Below are 16,473 nucleotides of genomic sequence, written 5' to 3' on the forward strand. Positions count from 1 at the left end.
ATCTTGGAGTGTAAGCGATCTTCAGTGCACCTAAAATTACATTACCCTGTGACAAAGGTTCCCTCTTGTTATCAAAGCTGTTGCAAATAGATTCAGTCATTTTTCTCTCATGTCACAATACAAAGGGCAGATCCATAAATAGTGATCTCCCTACAGCAGTCATATCACCTGACTCTTTCTTATTAGGATATATTTTACAAGCCTTTCCATTGAGACTGCTTGTGCCATATATGCAGTTATTACAATAGGGTCTCCAGCTGCACTTTGATATCATTTGAAATGGGGAGGCAGGCAAAGTTCTATTCCTCATCCTTTTAATTTTGGTAGCTATAACTTTTAACCTTCTGAGTATTTTCATTTGCTTACACTTCATAAACAAGAGATCACCTTCCTTTCGATTTCCTAGTCCATTTAGCTGGAGGTAGCAGAACCCGAACCCAAATGTAGTCCTAGGTGCAAATTAGCACTTTGCAACATCATTGCATTTACTGTGACTTACTATATGAATCCCATTCCAATGTCTAAAAAGAATCATATTTTAATACTCTCTGAAGCATCTGATGGGTTTCACCTGGGCTGTGTTTGCAGCTCAAGGCCCGGAGCAGGTGGAAGAAGGCTGTTCCAGCTGGCTCTAAGTCGGCAGCACATGTCCAGGGAAGAGGTGGGATCAGCAGTCCAGGCCACAGGCAATTCCGGGGATGGGCCAGCAACTGCGATGAGGCCAGGAGGACCTGTATAGGAGCTATTATGCGGGTCCACCCCACCCCTTCCCTATTTGGGAGGACCACGTAGGAGCTGCTTTCCCACTAGGCTTCCTGGTCTCCCTCCCAGCCACCCCTTGCATTATTGGGTTGCTATAGGTTGCGTTTATGTCTCGGTTAGTCTGTTATCTTGGCCATCTTCTTGGCCATCTTCTGGTCTGTTATCTTGGCCATCTTCTGGTCTGTTATCTTGGCCATCTTCTGGTCACTAGGGGTGTGGAGGGGGGAGGTAGTTGTGAATTTCCTGCATTGTGCAGGGGGTTGGACTTGATGGCCCTTCCAACTCTATGATTCTATGATTCTATGTTATGCTCTGCATTCTGGTAAAAGGCCCCTTGCAATGCGTTTACACCCGGAAGTGCCGCATCGCAAGTGGTGCTTTACCACTCAAACTAAGAGTTTGAGTGGCATAAGGCTCCTTGAGAGGTGGCACTTCCAGTTGCTAACCTGAAGTGCTGGGTGGGTGCGTCGGTGCGCGCGTGCACGTTTGCCCGCCAACCCTCAGGTGGTTGGCAGGCAGAGGGGCAAATTATCGGGGTTTGCCCACCACCACCAGGCACCTGGCAACCCTAATTACTCTATAGAGGGAAAGTTAACTGTATCCAGATGTTGTTTTTCATACAAGGATGTTATTACAGAACTAAGATGTGTCATAATGTTCAAGGGTTTATTGCTGCTTCTAACTACTTTGGTTCATGCACAGCATTCTGGGTATGGCTCAGGCCTCAATGTCAGAATTCCCCTTCAGCAGGAGTTACTGTACAAATGCCTGGGTTACAAGCAGGAGCAGCAGCCATTACAATTCTTCTGCAAAGCAAGCACTGCCTGTTCCCACCTTACCTGCCTGCTCCCTACATTCAACACAAAATAGGCGGGCAGGGGGAGTAGCCCAAATCTCTTCCTTCTCTGTGTTGGGGGGGATACTTTTCCCCCTCTTTCTTGACTGAACTGAGTGCCAGGGCGTGTCTTGGTCTTAATTCCTCTGTTCTGCCTCCCTTTTAAACAGAGGCTGGGGAGGGGGGAGATTCAACAAGTGGAGGCTCCACCCTTACAACTCTGTTCAGAGGAATTGGTTCCTTAAATTCACTCACAGCAGACCACAAGCCAGGCTCAGATCAATCAGGTACCCCTCACTGCTTTCTAGGGTTGCCAGGTCCCTCTTTGCCACCGTGGGAGGTTTTGGGGGCTGAGCCTGAGAAGGGTGGGGTTTGGGGAGGGGAGGGACTTCAATGCCACAGAGTCCAATTTCCAAAGCAGCCATTTTCTCCAGGTTTCTATCGGCTGGAGATCAGTTGTAATAGCAGGAGATCTCCAGCTAGTACCTGGCGGTTAATGTAAAAAATACTCACAATACTGGTAACAGTAAGCTAAGGAGAAAGAAACCAGCACAACTCAATATATTCAACAATTCATTAACAACGTATTAACAGTGAAAAACAACCACAAGGTGTGCAAATATATACAATTATTTACAATAAGTTATCACAAGCCTAATAGCAAGTCCAAAAGTCTATCAGAGGCAACTTTTCTTCAAATCCAAATGTGGTCGACACTGTCAAAAATTAGTTGGGACAAAGTCCAATCCAAAGAAGGAGGAAACACTATTCCGGATATTCTTGTAGTGCTTTCACCAAAGCATAGCTTCATCAGCCTCACAATGTGTTAGAAGCATACAATTAGGGAGGTTTACAATCTTTTTAGGATAAATTTTAAGCAGTAATTGCTTCAATAGTATTTTAACTTTTGCAATTTTTTAGTATTTTTAACTTAAATAATTTTTATAGCTCCCAAAGGAAGGGCTGCTGATCCTTCTGCATCAAGGTTACCTGGCGGTTGGCAACCCTACTGCTTTCTCTTCCTACCTGAGGAAGCTAAGTTGGAGGTTTGAAAGGAGTTTGGAAGTTCCTACCCAGCTTCCTTTTCAGGGAAAAGGGTAGTGGCAACAGTCACCATTAAGTGATGTGATGTCAGCCGGTTTGGCAGGAATAGAAGTGGAGGAGACTCAGCATGGGCCTGTTCCCTTTGTGTTTCCATGGCTCTGTGTAACTTTTCTCTTTCTGTGAGCCATTTGCCTTCTTTGAGCTCACATCCACCCTTCCCCTCTGCCTCTCTTTGTATACATATGGGTGTGTGTTCCCTTTACTCCCATAATATTCCCATGTTTTTTTTCTGTGTCTGGTGTATATAGGGTTGCCAACTTCCAGGTACTAGCTGGAGATCTCCTGCTATTACAACTGATCTCCAGCCGATAGAGATCAGTTCACCTGGAGAAAATGGCTGCTTTGGCCATCAACTCTATGGCATTGAAGTCCCTCCCCTCCCCAAATGCCACCCTCCTCAGGCTCCACCCCAAAAACCTCCCGCAGGTGGCGAAGAGGGACCTGGCAACCCTAGGTGTACACCTTTGCCCTCTGCATGTGTTTCCCTCTGTACCCATTATACTTTATCTCTATGTCTGTTTCCACCCCATGACTTTTGTGTGGTCCACTCTTTCAGTGTGCTTTGTGTATGTGTTGTTGAATGTGTGTGTGTGTGTGAGAGAGAGAGAGAGAGAGAGAGAAATGGTAGAGGTGCTGAATGAAGGCTTATTTAGATCCATTTAATAAGAAACAAATATTTCCAATAAGAAAGCAATGCTATACAGCATGCTGTCCTAGAATTAAGTTCCACTTAAGATAATGCAGTTTAACCTCATGGTTTTGTGCCACTCTGAGCACTCTCTTAGGGAACCCAGACTCCCCACAGGGGTCTGGACCCAGACCGCCTGCCTGGTGGTGGCAGGGGGAAATGTCCCGGGCAAGGGGCAGAGGGGCAACACAGCAGGGGATGCAAGACAAAGGGGCAGGAGGGGAGTGGGACGACAGGAGATCAGGGCAAGTGCAGAGCAGAAAGTACAGCAGAACCAGAAGCCGGAGGGAAAAGAGAGACCACAGCTAGAAGGGGAAGACAGGAGAAGCGGGGAAGACCCAGGAAGAGGGATTAGGATGGGGACACAGAGAGACACCTCCTCTGAAGAGGAAGATGGAGGGAGACAAGGAAAGCAGAAAAAGGGTGGAGTAGGAAAACACCAACAGAAAGGGAGGCAAGCAATTATTGGTAATTGGTGGGTGGGACAGGTGATGGGAGGACGGGCATAAAGCGGGAAACCAAGAACGCGAGCCGAGGAGGAGATGGGTCAAGGGTCCTTCAGATGGTTGACTGACGGAACCTGAGAGACTACGAGTGAAGAGTGGGACAAGCAGTCACTAAACTCAGCGAGGTTCACCTACGAGGGCTGGGGCAGACGGCGGGAACCAAACCTCAGATAAGGGCCGAGCTGGAAGATGCAACAGGCAGTGAGTCAGAGGAAGGCACTCACAGGTTTCTATTCATTTATAATTGGCCTTTCTCATGGAAACGGAAGGTGGATTATACAGTGTAAGTAAAATGCAATCAACAGGATGGGACATCCAATGAACAGTGCATTAGGCTTTAAACTATAGAAATCTGAAAATGAGAAGAAATTTTAAACAGAGCTGAAACCTGAAACAAAGCATAAGTATTTAAACATAACATGTTAAGCAGCAATACCAAATAGGCACAGCCTTTTACCAATGCACCTTTCTGAAACCATGACATTACAGAACAGTGCTAGTAGTTCCCTCTTGAATAATTCCATTTTGTGTAGTTTGCAGAAAGCCGGGGAGGGGGTTGCCTTTCTGACCCACTCAGGCAGACCATTCCATTAGGTGGGGGCCACAAAAGATAATGCATGGGCTAGGTTGTATTCTATGGGGCTTATGTCCCAGTATGTGCACCTAGGCAATGTAGTTCAAGCCTATTCCTTCTCTTGATGTCAGTGAGATTTATTCCCAGATATAAGGGTGCATAAGTTTGGAACTTCACAAATGAGCCTGCCAGCATTAAAGTATGTTTGTTAGGAAGTAAATTCCACTGAACTCAATAGGATTTATTTTTTGGGTATCCTGTTTAATTCAGAGAAACAGGCAGATATTGTCTTTAAGGTCTCCTATAAGAGATGGTGTGAGAATGACAGTTGGACAAGAGGACCAAAAGAGAAACAGGTTTTCCAGCATTTGTAATTGCGAGTTGTGTGTGAAAAAGGACCGAATGAAGCCCAGTGGGAGAATGCAACAAAACTTCTTTTCTTTCAAGAATATTATGGAGTGTTTTATGCATGTGTTCTTGAAATCCATAATGTATTGTTGGAACTCTGGGTTGCACATGTCCATACCTGCATGCTTTTATTCAGGCTTTTTGTATAACAACTGTTTGTGGCAAAATAATAGGACAAGGACCAAACAGGCAACCAGAATGCAATTTTATCTGGTTACACAATTCTTCCAATGTGTTTTTTAAAAAGTGTCCACTTTAATCCAGAGTTGCATGTAACCTCCTATGTGCATTAAGTGCTCACGCACTTGTGGTCATCCTGACTCATTCAAACATGGGGGAAATTTTCACACACAAAAAAGGATGGATTTGTAAGAGACACACATTAATTTCTAGGGTTGCCAGGTCCTTTTTCACCACCGGCGGAAAGTTTTTGGGGCGGAGGTTGATGTGGGGTTGGGGAGGGGAGGGACTTCAATGCCATAGGGCCCAATTGCCAAAGCGGCCATTTTCTCCAGGTGAACTGATCTCTATCGGCTGGAGATAAGTTGTAACAGCAGGAGATCTCCAGCTAGTACCTGGAGGTTGGTAACCCTATTAGTTTCACTTAAGTTTCATTTAATTGGACACACACACACAAAGTACTAGTGCAGGAGGTAGTCTTTCCAAATTATGCATGGCATCATTTGCTTTCCACACTCCTCATTTTTCCCCATGCCTTACAGATTTTTACACAAAAAAGTAGAATTTCAGTGTTGCCCTGTGCTAGTTGTTTATTGTTTGAAAGTGCCTTTTTTCATCGTATCCCATTGCAATGTGCAGTTTGTAAGTTAAGTAAATCTGTTATTTGACAATCCTGTCCCCTTTTCTTCAAAGTTTCTTACAAGCAGTGGTGGACCTAAATTTTTGGGACCCTGAAGTTTGAAAGGTTATGGGGGGCCCCTTCGCAACCAGCAACAATAGGGCACCATCCAACAAGGTCCAAAGGGCCTTGGTGCCTTAAGGCCCAAATGGAGGAGAACAGGGTGGTGGGATGGAGTCCTTGAAAACGGGCCATACAGTGAACTAGGGCTGTCGATTTGGTTCATCCTGAACCGAAAAACAGCCAAATTTCCCCTGATTTCCACGGATCTGAATCGAGGGAGTTTGGACTTCGGCATTTCCCAAATCAAAACGGGCTGAATTTTGCCAAATCCGAATTTTACCGAATTTTTTTTCTACAGCCCTACAGTGAACCCCTTCACATCAGCAATGAGGTCTGGGTAACTCCTGTTATCTTCTTTAGTGGGGTTGTTCTGTGGCAGATGTATTTGTTCATTCTCTAATTGAGAGGAAGAAGGTCATCAGATGGGGCGTGTTAGGATAAAGAGGTGAAAATCTGATTTTTTGGTGTTAAAATGCACAAGCAAGACGAGCAGAGCCTGAATTGAGAATTCAGATGTCTTTTTATGGTTCTGAATGGCTCTAGCCTAAGGGCTGAGCTATAGAACTATTAAGCCATGCACCAACGAAGGATTCATAGCCAAAATGTAGGCTATGAATTGATTCTGGTGAGCTCAGTGAGCCCATACAGCTGGGGGTTCAAGCGCTGCAAGCCCCTGAGACAATTTTGAAATTTGACCAATTACAGGGACATTTTGAGGCCATATGAAATGGGTATTAGAGCATATTCTATGGTCAATATTAAGTACTTCAACCCATTGGCTTATGATTCTATCACTAAAATAGCCTTATTTTAATAACATACACTTAAAAAACGCCATCAATTTCCTTGAAAAATTCACTGATTTTTTTAAAAAGTTGCTTCAATGCCCCTCTTGGATTAGGGGCTCTGAAGCTTAAACTTCATTAGTTTCATCGTAGATTCGCCACTGCTTAAAGTGATTATTTTGTTGTGATATTTGGTTTGAATCAGGGTCATATAGGGAGGACCAGATGGAAACCCAGTGCTGGTGGCTCTTCTACAGAATTCCATCTTAAGAGAACATGTCAAAATCTATATATCTTTTTTTAAAGTCCGTATTCTTTTTGAAATGACTACAAGTAAGTTGAGATGGAAGAAGGAATTTGTCTGGGCTATGTGAAATGCTATTAAAGTTTTGTGGAGCTTCATATCAATACATTTGTGTATTTTTAGATTCTGGCTCTGATCCAACAGAGTGTGCACAAGCAGCCAGGGCACTCACATTGCCCTTGCTATAATGCAAAATCCTCTCTCTGTGGGGGGGAGGGGCGATAGCAATGGGAGGAGCAGGTTCAAATGGTTACAGAAATATTTCAGATGAACATACAAATAGATCAAATATTAGAAAGATGTCTGTGAAAGCCAGAGTAATAGCTTCACATAGCTGCAGACATTTCATTAAACTTTTCCTGGCCTTCACTCTCACTATTCCCTTCAATACCATCTGTTCAGGATTAGAATGTTTTTCCAGGATTTTTAAAATATATTTTTTTGCAAACAACAGAACCAAAAGAGTGTTTGTGTTTCACTTTCACATCTATTTTGTCAAATTAATGATACTCCAGGTGCATTTTCAACAGATCAGCCTATTAATTTTCTGTTTCTTCAAGAAAACAACATTAACTGTTTTGGCTCAAGAACTATCTAGTGCATAGTACAATATGGCTATGAAGGGTGGGACCAACAATTCTGTGACATAGAAAATTAATTCTCCAGCTTGAATTTTAATAAGAGTTCTATGGACCAATTTTCAATGTGACTTTTGAGTTAATTTTTACTTATGTTATATGTTCATGATGTGGTATTTTAAAATGTGGTTGTTCTGTTAAGAGATCTCAGGCCATAAAGTAAGGTTAAACACATCAATTCCTATGGGGCTTAATATTAAGGAAAGTGAAAACATGCAAATGGGATAACTGGCAACTGTTGGTAATCCAAAAATATTAAATATCTGGCACTTGTATTTTCAGAGAATATTGAACACCTGGTTTTAGACAACGTAACTCTGATTATAAGAAAGATAGAGCATTTTTAAAATGGACCAAATTTAAAATTTTATGCTTGACAGGAGCCCAGTTCTAACCATGATGATACTGCTTATGTTTCTCTTTAGTTCATGGCTTTATCTTTGCTTTTTCTTTACAAAGTGCAGAACAAAATCCATGTCATTAAACCAATTTATATTGGATTTTAAGAAAGAAAGAGTTCAAAATAGTACAATTGAGTTACCATTAAAATGTAAACCCCCTCCCCACCCCATACTGAAAATTATCATCATGCTTCCAGTTTATGGTCATGGAGTCTGAGACATTTTGGAGAATTGAACAGTTAGATATATCAACACAAATGCTGTCTAAATAACACCTCATTTCGGTGACACCAGGAATATAATCCAGTCCTTTAATTATTATAGATCAATGGAATAATGTATGGAGAAGATTTTGTATGATAATGGGCCTTTCAAGTATTCAAGAATCATTTTTGAACTGGGACCCCCTTTTAAAATGCACCCTTCATTCAACACCTTCTTGTCAGACAGACATGCTTTGAAGTTGTGTTCAGCAACACCTATATATCAAAGGGCTCAAAACTTCCCCTCATCTGTTTCACTAATTTGTGAGAAAAAAGGAATTTAGAGACCCATCCCAACACATGTCATATTTAGTGAAGATGACTTTTAATTATCCTTCTCTGTTTTACTAAGGGTGCCAGATGGTAGAACTCTTCTTTCAAAGATGCGTTGATCTCATCCGAATTCCTGCATTTGACAGTATAGCTTTTAGTGGCTGGATTTTACCAAGATATTACTCAGTGTATTTTTAACTAGGTAAAATACATTCCGTATGTTTGACAGATGTTGAGTGAACAACTGCACACCTTGCTGCAATTAAGAATTCCTTTCAGATCCAAACACACACACACTTTGTGGTGACATGTTTCTGCCCAACTTGTATAGCCATAGTTGTTTAAGTATGTCAGGGCATGCATGGTGCCTAACTAAGGGCCAAACTATACATGTATGTTTTTAAAGAGCTGAGTTCCCTGTAGCCACACAGGAGCTGTGGTCGAATGGCGTTTTTAAAAATTATAAAGTCCAAACGGGCTCAGAATGCCACCATGGAGGGAGGAAGAGCTCCTGTCTTCCCTCCAGCCCTTTTCCTGCACTGAAGCAGCACTTGGGAGGAGTTATTTCCACATTTTTGCAGCTCCACATGCACAGAATACTCTATATGGTTCCCTGGATCCAACTCTTTGAAAACACAACTGTGTCGTTTGGCCCTAATTCAACTCACTATTGTTCTTCCTTGGACTACATGTCCACTAATGCAAAAACTGCTGTGTAAGACTGGACTGTTTCCAAAGTACCACAATAAAAAGAAAGAACATAAGCTTGACGTGGTCATAAAAATGTCAATGGGCAAGGAAAGTCTACTGAAAATGAAAAGTATTAAATAAGCAAAATAATTTGCTTCTATCCACTGCTGCCATTAATACTGAGATAATTTCCCACATACTATATATGTTTTTTGCATATACTACAGAAACGTAGCCTACCAGACAAGGCAGTGCTGTTGGTTAGGTGTGTGCATTCGGTTAAAGCTGAACTGAACCCCCTCCCAAATACCTTATTGATATTGGGGGGGTATGCCTGGAAAAAAAATGGCAGCAATTTAAAGGAGCTGTAAAGCAGATCTTGAATAATGCCAAATTTGGGCCACTGTGGCCCTGCCGCCATTAAAAAAAAAAATCAGGAGGAATTCCCTCTCCCCCTCCCTCCCTCCCACCTCACTTACCTGCTGTCACCGCCGCCACCTCCAAAGTCCACGTGGAATTCGGAGGCGGTGGCGCGAGCTGGTCGCTAGGCTTGGGCTGAGCCCATAATTCAGCTCCCTGCCGCCTCCAAACTCCACATGCAGATGTGGCGCAGGATGTCCTGACTCCGTGTCTCATATTCTTTTGTTCTGTCCCACTATACATAAAGAAGGCTCCCTAACATGCCAGACATGGCTGTGTGACTTGGCCCTTATTTGAAAACAATAGCTGGGGCTATTTCACTGTTGTCTCCTCAAGGTTACACTGTTACAGTAATCCAAAAGTGAGACCTGGTATTTTCGTCCAAAGTTGCTCTCGCAGAGCTACTTCAATGATCGGGTATGGGGAGGGACTTCTATTTCCTAAAAACAGCAGGAGATTGGAAGCTTTTATCTAGTGACCCTAATACAAAACTTGTCTGTTGTCAGGGAGTGTGATGAAAACAAAATAGGAAATCTTGTTGTTTTAAAGGAGGAAGGCGAGGCTGTTATAGAATAAAGCAGCGGAAAACCCATCTCGAACAGGAAAAAAAAAAGGAAGTCAATCTACTCCAACTGAAAACCCACACCTCTTTCCCTGGGGCAATTCTCTCACAGTGGAGAATGGATATATTTTGATTAACGATTTGCTGTGCTACAAGGAGGGCTGGTAAACCAATCCAGGGTGGGTGCTGGGGGTGTATGTAACTGTAAGCTTTGGCGCCAAGCTTCTGTGAGAGTGTCAGAGGAATGAATTTCCTTCAAAGCGCTTGTTTTCATGATTTTAATTCTCGGTTTTAAAACTTTGTCAATTGCCCTTAATTTTGTGGAAGGCTAGCTTATATGATCAGCAGAATCACATGGTAACACTGTTCTAGTTTCTGTATCACTGGTACCAGGATACAGGTGGAGGAAGCCTTGCATGCCTCAGTGCACCTCCATGGGGAGGGGCTGTGGCTCAGTTTGTAGAGCATCTGCTTGGCCTGCAGAAGGTCCCAGGTTCAATCCCTGGCATCTCCAGTTAAAGAGACCCTGGAGAGCTGCTGCTGGTCTGAGTAGACAATACTGACTTCGATGGACCAAGGGTATGATTCAGTAAAAGGCAGCTTCATGTGTTCAACACCCTGAACACAGGAAAACAATATGTCTAGTAGAATTTTGCTGAGTCTTTCCCTGAAGTTCTGCTTTTCTGTGTGCAAGGGAATTCCCCACCAATAGCCTGAAGTGGTATAGCCCAAACAAAGCTTTGCCCCTCAGTTTAGATGATTGCATGAACTGGCCCCCAACTCCCAATTTCTGGGATCTTATCAGGCAACTGCAATACCAGAAGAAGAATGGGAATCTAGATTTTACACTATTTTTTTTACCAGACAACAGCACTCACTAGAAACACACTGGTGCCCTCCAAAACTATCATGAGCTGGGCCTGACCTGGTTGGGATCTCATACAAACTAAGGATGGGATCCCATCAGCTTTTCTGCTTCCTCTCACCTGATTGCACTTGTTGTATTCCTATGTGGAACTAGCTGACTATCTTGAATTATGGAATAGCAGTCATGATTTTGAAGCTGATATTTTATGAATGATGAATGAACATTAAGGATAAATATTGATTACAAGTGGGACTGAGGAATAACTTGTGTGAAGAATTCAAAACGGTCGTATCCCCTTGTATCTCTTGCTTATGCAGAGTGGACTCCTGCGTTGAATCACTTCACATGTACTTTTCCAATCCATAGAGAGACTTTTTCTATTGTGAATGTATTATATTTGGATAGTCTACTGTAGAGATCACTTTGTTGGTTACTAGAGTTATATGTAGCTACTAATACAAGTTTTTTGCACTGGTAACATTTATCCTTTCACTCCTGTACTAACCTCCAGGTATTAGCTGGAGATCTGCTATTACAACTGATCTCCAGCCGACAGAGATCAGTTCATCTGGAGAAAATGGCCCCTTTGGCTATTGGACTCTATGGCATTGAAGTCCCTCCCCTCCTCAAACCCCGCCCTCCTCAGGCTCCGCCCCAGAAACCTCCCACCAGTGGCGAAGAGGGACCTGGCAACCCTAGGGACAAGACTTTAAGACAACAGCTCACAGCCTTTTGTGCCTGAATGTAGCAACCAAAACAGAGTGAGAGGCATCGATATTTGATCAGGGACACATCAGATAAGGAATTCCTATTGCCTCACCCCAAATCTTTTTGAATGACGACTCCCAAGATGAAATAAAAAGGAGGGGAGAAGTGGGTGAGCTTTGTACCTCCCCCGTTCTGGAATTACAGAGGGGGGAACACTGAGCTGTTTTCCCCTTTTCAACCCTGTATGCAATCTGTTTGCTTTCCACAAAGAAATTTCAGAAGGTGGGGAGCCAATGTCCTCCCCGTAAATGAGCATCATCCTTTAATAATTTGGAACAAGCAAAGTCTCTTTATACCAATACTAATAACAAAACCTTTAATGGCATAAAATATACAAGTCAGACAATAAAAATATTGCATAAGCCAAACTATTACAGTTATAGAACAGCCCTCATCTCTGAGTTTTATCAAAACGCACTTTTATAACACTCTGCAAGAATTTGGCCACTTTCACTGGAAGTTAAAAATTTGGATCGAGTTTCTGCATAGTAAGGACAGTAAAATAGCATGTGTGAGATAGTTTCAATACAACTCTTTATATGATGTTAGAATTAGCAATGGTATCACCTTTTAAAACCAGGGGAAATTAAATGTATAACAGTACCTCTCAAGCAGCATGGCAGCTTTCCAATTACATCAGCTCCTGGTAATTATGGCATTACTGGTTCCATAAAATCCACAAAATATCTCAATTTACACATTTAATTCCTGTCAAGTTGTGAGGCCTTGTGAAGCAGGATGAATCCCCCTTCCCTGATGATAACTTTGAAATGTCACGGTTTCTTCAGAATCAAATCAATCCTTTTCTTCTTTTACTCCCCCCTCCCTCCAAAACAATGGAGAAGACAGCACAACACACTGCAGAAGGAGGAACGTGAAATTGATTCCTCCCGCTTACTTCAAAGAATAATCCAATTGCTTTTCAGGTCTTCCTGGAGTTTCCATTGCAAAATTAAAAGTTGTGTGTAAGCTTATCGTCAGGGTGGTTGAACATGGGTGATGTCTGAGTTCAGACAGCGTCATACAGAAATTCAGAAGGTGAATATGACAGTTATCACCAAATAATTAGTGTCGGCCCAAAATATTTGAACTCCCTAGATGGGATGGTTAGGAATGAACTACCACTTCTCCTCAACTCCCCTCTCCTTCACATCATCCACAAAGTTAGACAAAGTTCACTCCAGGGATGCACCTGCATGTTGTGGGTCCCAATAATCCTTCTAATTCTGTACTTAAAGAACCAGGCAGTAGTGGCATAATGTTGAAGTATATAAATCATCTTCATTCCGTAGCAACAATATAAGCAAACTAGAGAATATTGCAACCATTGCAGCCCTTGAGTGCATATTTTTGAAATGAGCAAATCTCCCCACATTTCCTATATGGAAAGGTTGTTGTCTGTATTAATCCTGAAAGCCCTTTGAGAATTTGCCTTGGCACTGCTTAGTTTTGTGGTCTGAGATTTCAGATATTTGTTGAGTGTCCCAGTTAGAATTGCCAACTCTGGGTTGGAAAATTCCTGGAGATTTTGGAGCTGGAACCTAAGGAGGGCAGCATTTTAAGTAAGGAAGGGACCTCAGTGTGTTATAATGTCATAAAGTCCATCTTCCACAGTAGCCGTTTTCTCCATGGAACTGGTCTCTGTAGTCTGGAGATCGGTCTGAATTCTGGGAGATCTCCAAGCCCCACATGCTCCCAGTCTTGCAAGGGATCTTCCATTACGTTGAATTCATGATGAAACAGGCTACCAGCTTTAATTTAATAATTTGATCTTGCTACAGTAGTACAGTAGGAGCCCCGTGGCGCAGAGTGGTAAGCTGCAGTGCTGCAGTCCAAGCTCTGCTCATGACCTGAGTTCGATCCCAATAGAAGTTGGTTTCAGGTAGCCAGTTCAAAGTTGACTCAGCCTTCCATCCTTCTGAGATCAATAAAATGAGTACCCAACTTGCTGGGGGTAAAGTGTAGATGACTGGGGAAGGCACTGGCAAACCACCCTGTAAACAAAGTCTGCCTAGGAAACGTCGGGATGTGACGTCACCCCATGGGTCAGGAATGACCCTGTGCTTGCACAGGGGACTTTTACCTTTGACAGTAGTACAAACAGCACTTTGCTCTGATGTGACCAAGAAATAGAGAGCAGCAGACACTTCACTTTGATTGTTTTGCTGTTCAAACAGCCTTTGCAATATTCTGCCTAATGACCATGGTTGGAAAACTCCCAGAAATCAAGTCACCCTGGCCTCTAAAAATTTGATGGTGGCACTAAACAGTTTAATATTTTTTTCAGTTCTTTGCAGTGCTTGCTGTCTGAAATGCTGGTGTTTAGGAATAGGGGTTTACCCTTGGTTATTAAGCCATAAAGAGCTAGATTAGAAATCACCTGAATCTGAGCCTAATTGCTTCTGATAGTCACAAAAGATCACATAAAACCAAATGAGGCCAAATGTTGACTCCAATTATCCCCAGTACTCCCCACTACCAGACAATCTACCTTGCTTCAGAAGCCACATGATGAGATTTTAACTCTTTTTCTCAGAGGAAGCAAGCTGGATTTCTTGGGAAAACTGTTGCTTCCTTCTTTCTGCAGCATTTGGAAATGAGATGAGGAAAGCAAAAAAGAAACGTGATAGAGAAGGGCAGTGAAATGCAATAAGCACATCAGAGCAGAGTTGAGTGACCTAATAAAAATTCTGAATAGCCAGAAGAGGCAATAAATTGTTGCTTGCTTGACCTATGAATGCAATTCGTGAAGTCACTGACAAGCAGAAGGTTAAGGACCTTCCCTCCTGGCTGATATGTCCTGATTGTTTATTCTGCCATGCTCTCTGTTTTTGCTCCCATCTCTCAGGTGCTTTTCTTGTTTCAAGGCTAGACACAGTTTTGTGCATTATGTGGCTTTAGAAGGGGAAATCAGAGGGGGAGATTGCTTGCTGTAAGCAGCTCATCTGCAACTCCAGCTATGCCTTGGACAAAGCAAAAAAAAAAAAAAAGGTCAAGGTCACCTGGGTCATCTGTATCCTGAGCCACCCGAACAAGAACACAAATGATGCCAATTCATGCCAGATCGTCATTCCCTAGAACCAGGTCAACAGGAAGTCAGACGTCTACGTCTGCATGATCTCTTCTGCGCACAACATAGCAGCGCAAGAGAACTACATCACCATTGTGAGCACTATTGTGCCATTGTGGAGACGAACGACCCGAAAAAGGAGATCAATCCTGCCTTAGAGCTCCTGGAGCCTATTAAGCAGAAGTTTGTTAGTGTCAGTGACCTGTTTTCACCAACCGACCTGGGCAGAGAGAGCCAGACCTTTAAAGCCTTACACTGCCTAGGGCCTTCACACCTGCAGGACTGCCTCTCCTGGTATGCTCTCCAGAGAGCACTATGCTCGATGAATAGCAATTTACTGGTGGCCCCTGGCGTGTGCGGCTGTCCTTGATGAGGGCCAGGGCTTTTTCAGCCCTGGCCCCAGCCTGGTGGAACAGCCTCCCTAATAACATCAGGGCCCTGTGGGATCTAAATGAGTTCCGCAGGATCTGTAAAATGGAGCTGTTCCACCAGGCTTACAAATGAGGGCAGCTGCAATTTTTCCCAATACCATCATTTGCTGGCCTCCCCATCCTTTCCCCCCTCCCCTCCACTGCCCGGCCTGTTTTTTTCAGTGGCTCTATTTTTTGAATTCTACTATTGCCATCTTGTTTTATTTTAATATGTTTTAATATGTTTTATATTAAATGTTGTGACCCACTCTAAGCCCAGCTTGCCAGGAATAAGGGTGGGTTATAAATATGAGGAAATAAATAAATAAATATTTCATACACTTATGACACAACCACCCACTTTGAGACAATGTGCAACGACATCAAAGATATTTTCAAGCACATGATGGGCATGGACTTTGACTTCAAAGAGATGAAGTGGTGAAGAACAACATCTAAGGTGAAGAGGAGCAGCAGGAGGAGCCGATGCATGATCTTGATTGGCCGGCGGGGTGTGCACACAGAGGAACTGAAGTGAGCTGACCAATATAGTAAGGCCAGCTTTTTCAATCCTATCTACAAGACTGAAAACAAGAGTCCTACACTGGCAAAAAATGCTCTCTTCTCTCCTTTGGATGTAATCACATGTCAATTCTTTAAAATGAGGCTGTTGTGTCAAAAATTGGCAGATACTGACATGCTTTGATTTAACTGTCCCTAACTTTGGCTAATAAAGAGCCCCGTGGCACAGAGTGGAAAACTGAAGTACTTCAGTCAAAAGCTCTCATCTCAGGTTGTTTACATCTGTCGGGACATGGCCCCTCTTTGTGTTTTAAAACTTGATGCTAATAAATTATCTATAAAGCTATAGGGAGGCAGATTACCCAGATTCTGTCCAGGATCAGAGGAGTATGCCTATTATCTTGGGTGCTGTGGAACACAGGCAGGATGGTGCTGCTGCAGTCGTCTTGTTTGTGGCTTCCTAGAGGCACCTGGTTGGCCACTGTGTGAACAGACTGCTGGACTTGATGGGCCTGAGTCTGATCCAGCAGGGCTTTTCTTATGTTCTTATCCCCAAAATTCCAAGTATTAAGGACTGTCACATTTCTGGATGAAAATGTGTGGTAAAAATATTTCAATAAAAGTCTCTACCTGCTTGAACAGTTTTGAGCCTGGATAGAATAAGATTTCGAGAAAACCAATTTTTCTATGGAAGCATTTG

The 16,473-nt window shown here is 42.9% G+C and overlaps 1 pseudogene; it reads left to right on the top strand.

Annotated features, from left to right (window-relative positions):
• The first annotated feature begins 12,770 nt into the window (after positions 1–12,770).
• Positions 12,771–15,696, top strand: LOC130478353 (rab GDP dissociation inhibitor beta-like; annotated as a pseudogene).
• Positions 15,697–16,473: the final 777 nt, after the last annotated feature.

The sequence above is a fragment of the Euleptes europaea genome, chromosome 5, assembly GCF_029931775.1.
Source record: "Euleptes europaea isolate rEulEur1 chromosome 5, rEulEur1.hap1, whole genome shotgun sequence".
In the NCBI taxonomy this organism is placed as follows: Eukaryota; Metazoa; Chordata; class Lepidosauria; order Squamata; family Sphaerodactylidae; genus Euleptes; species Euleptes europaea.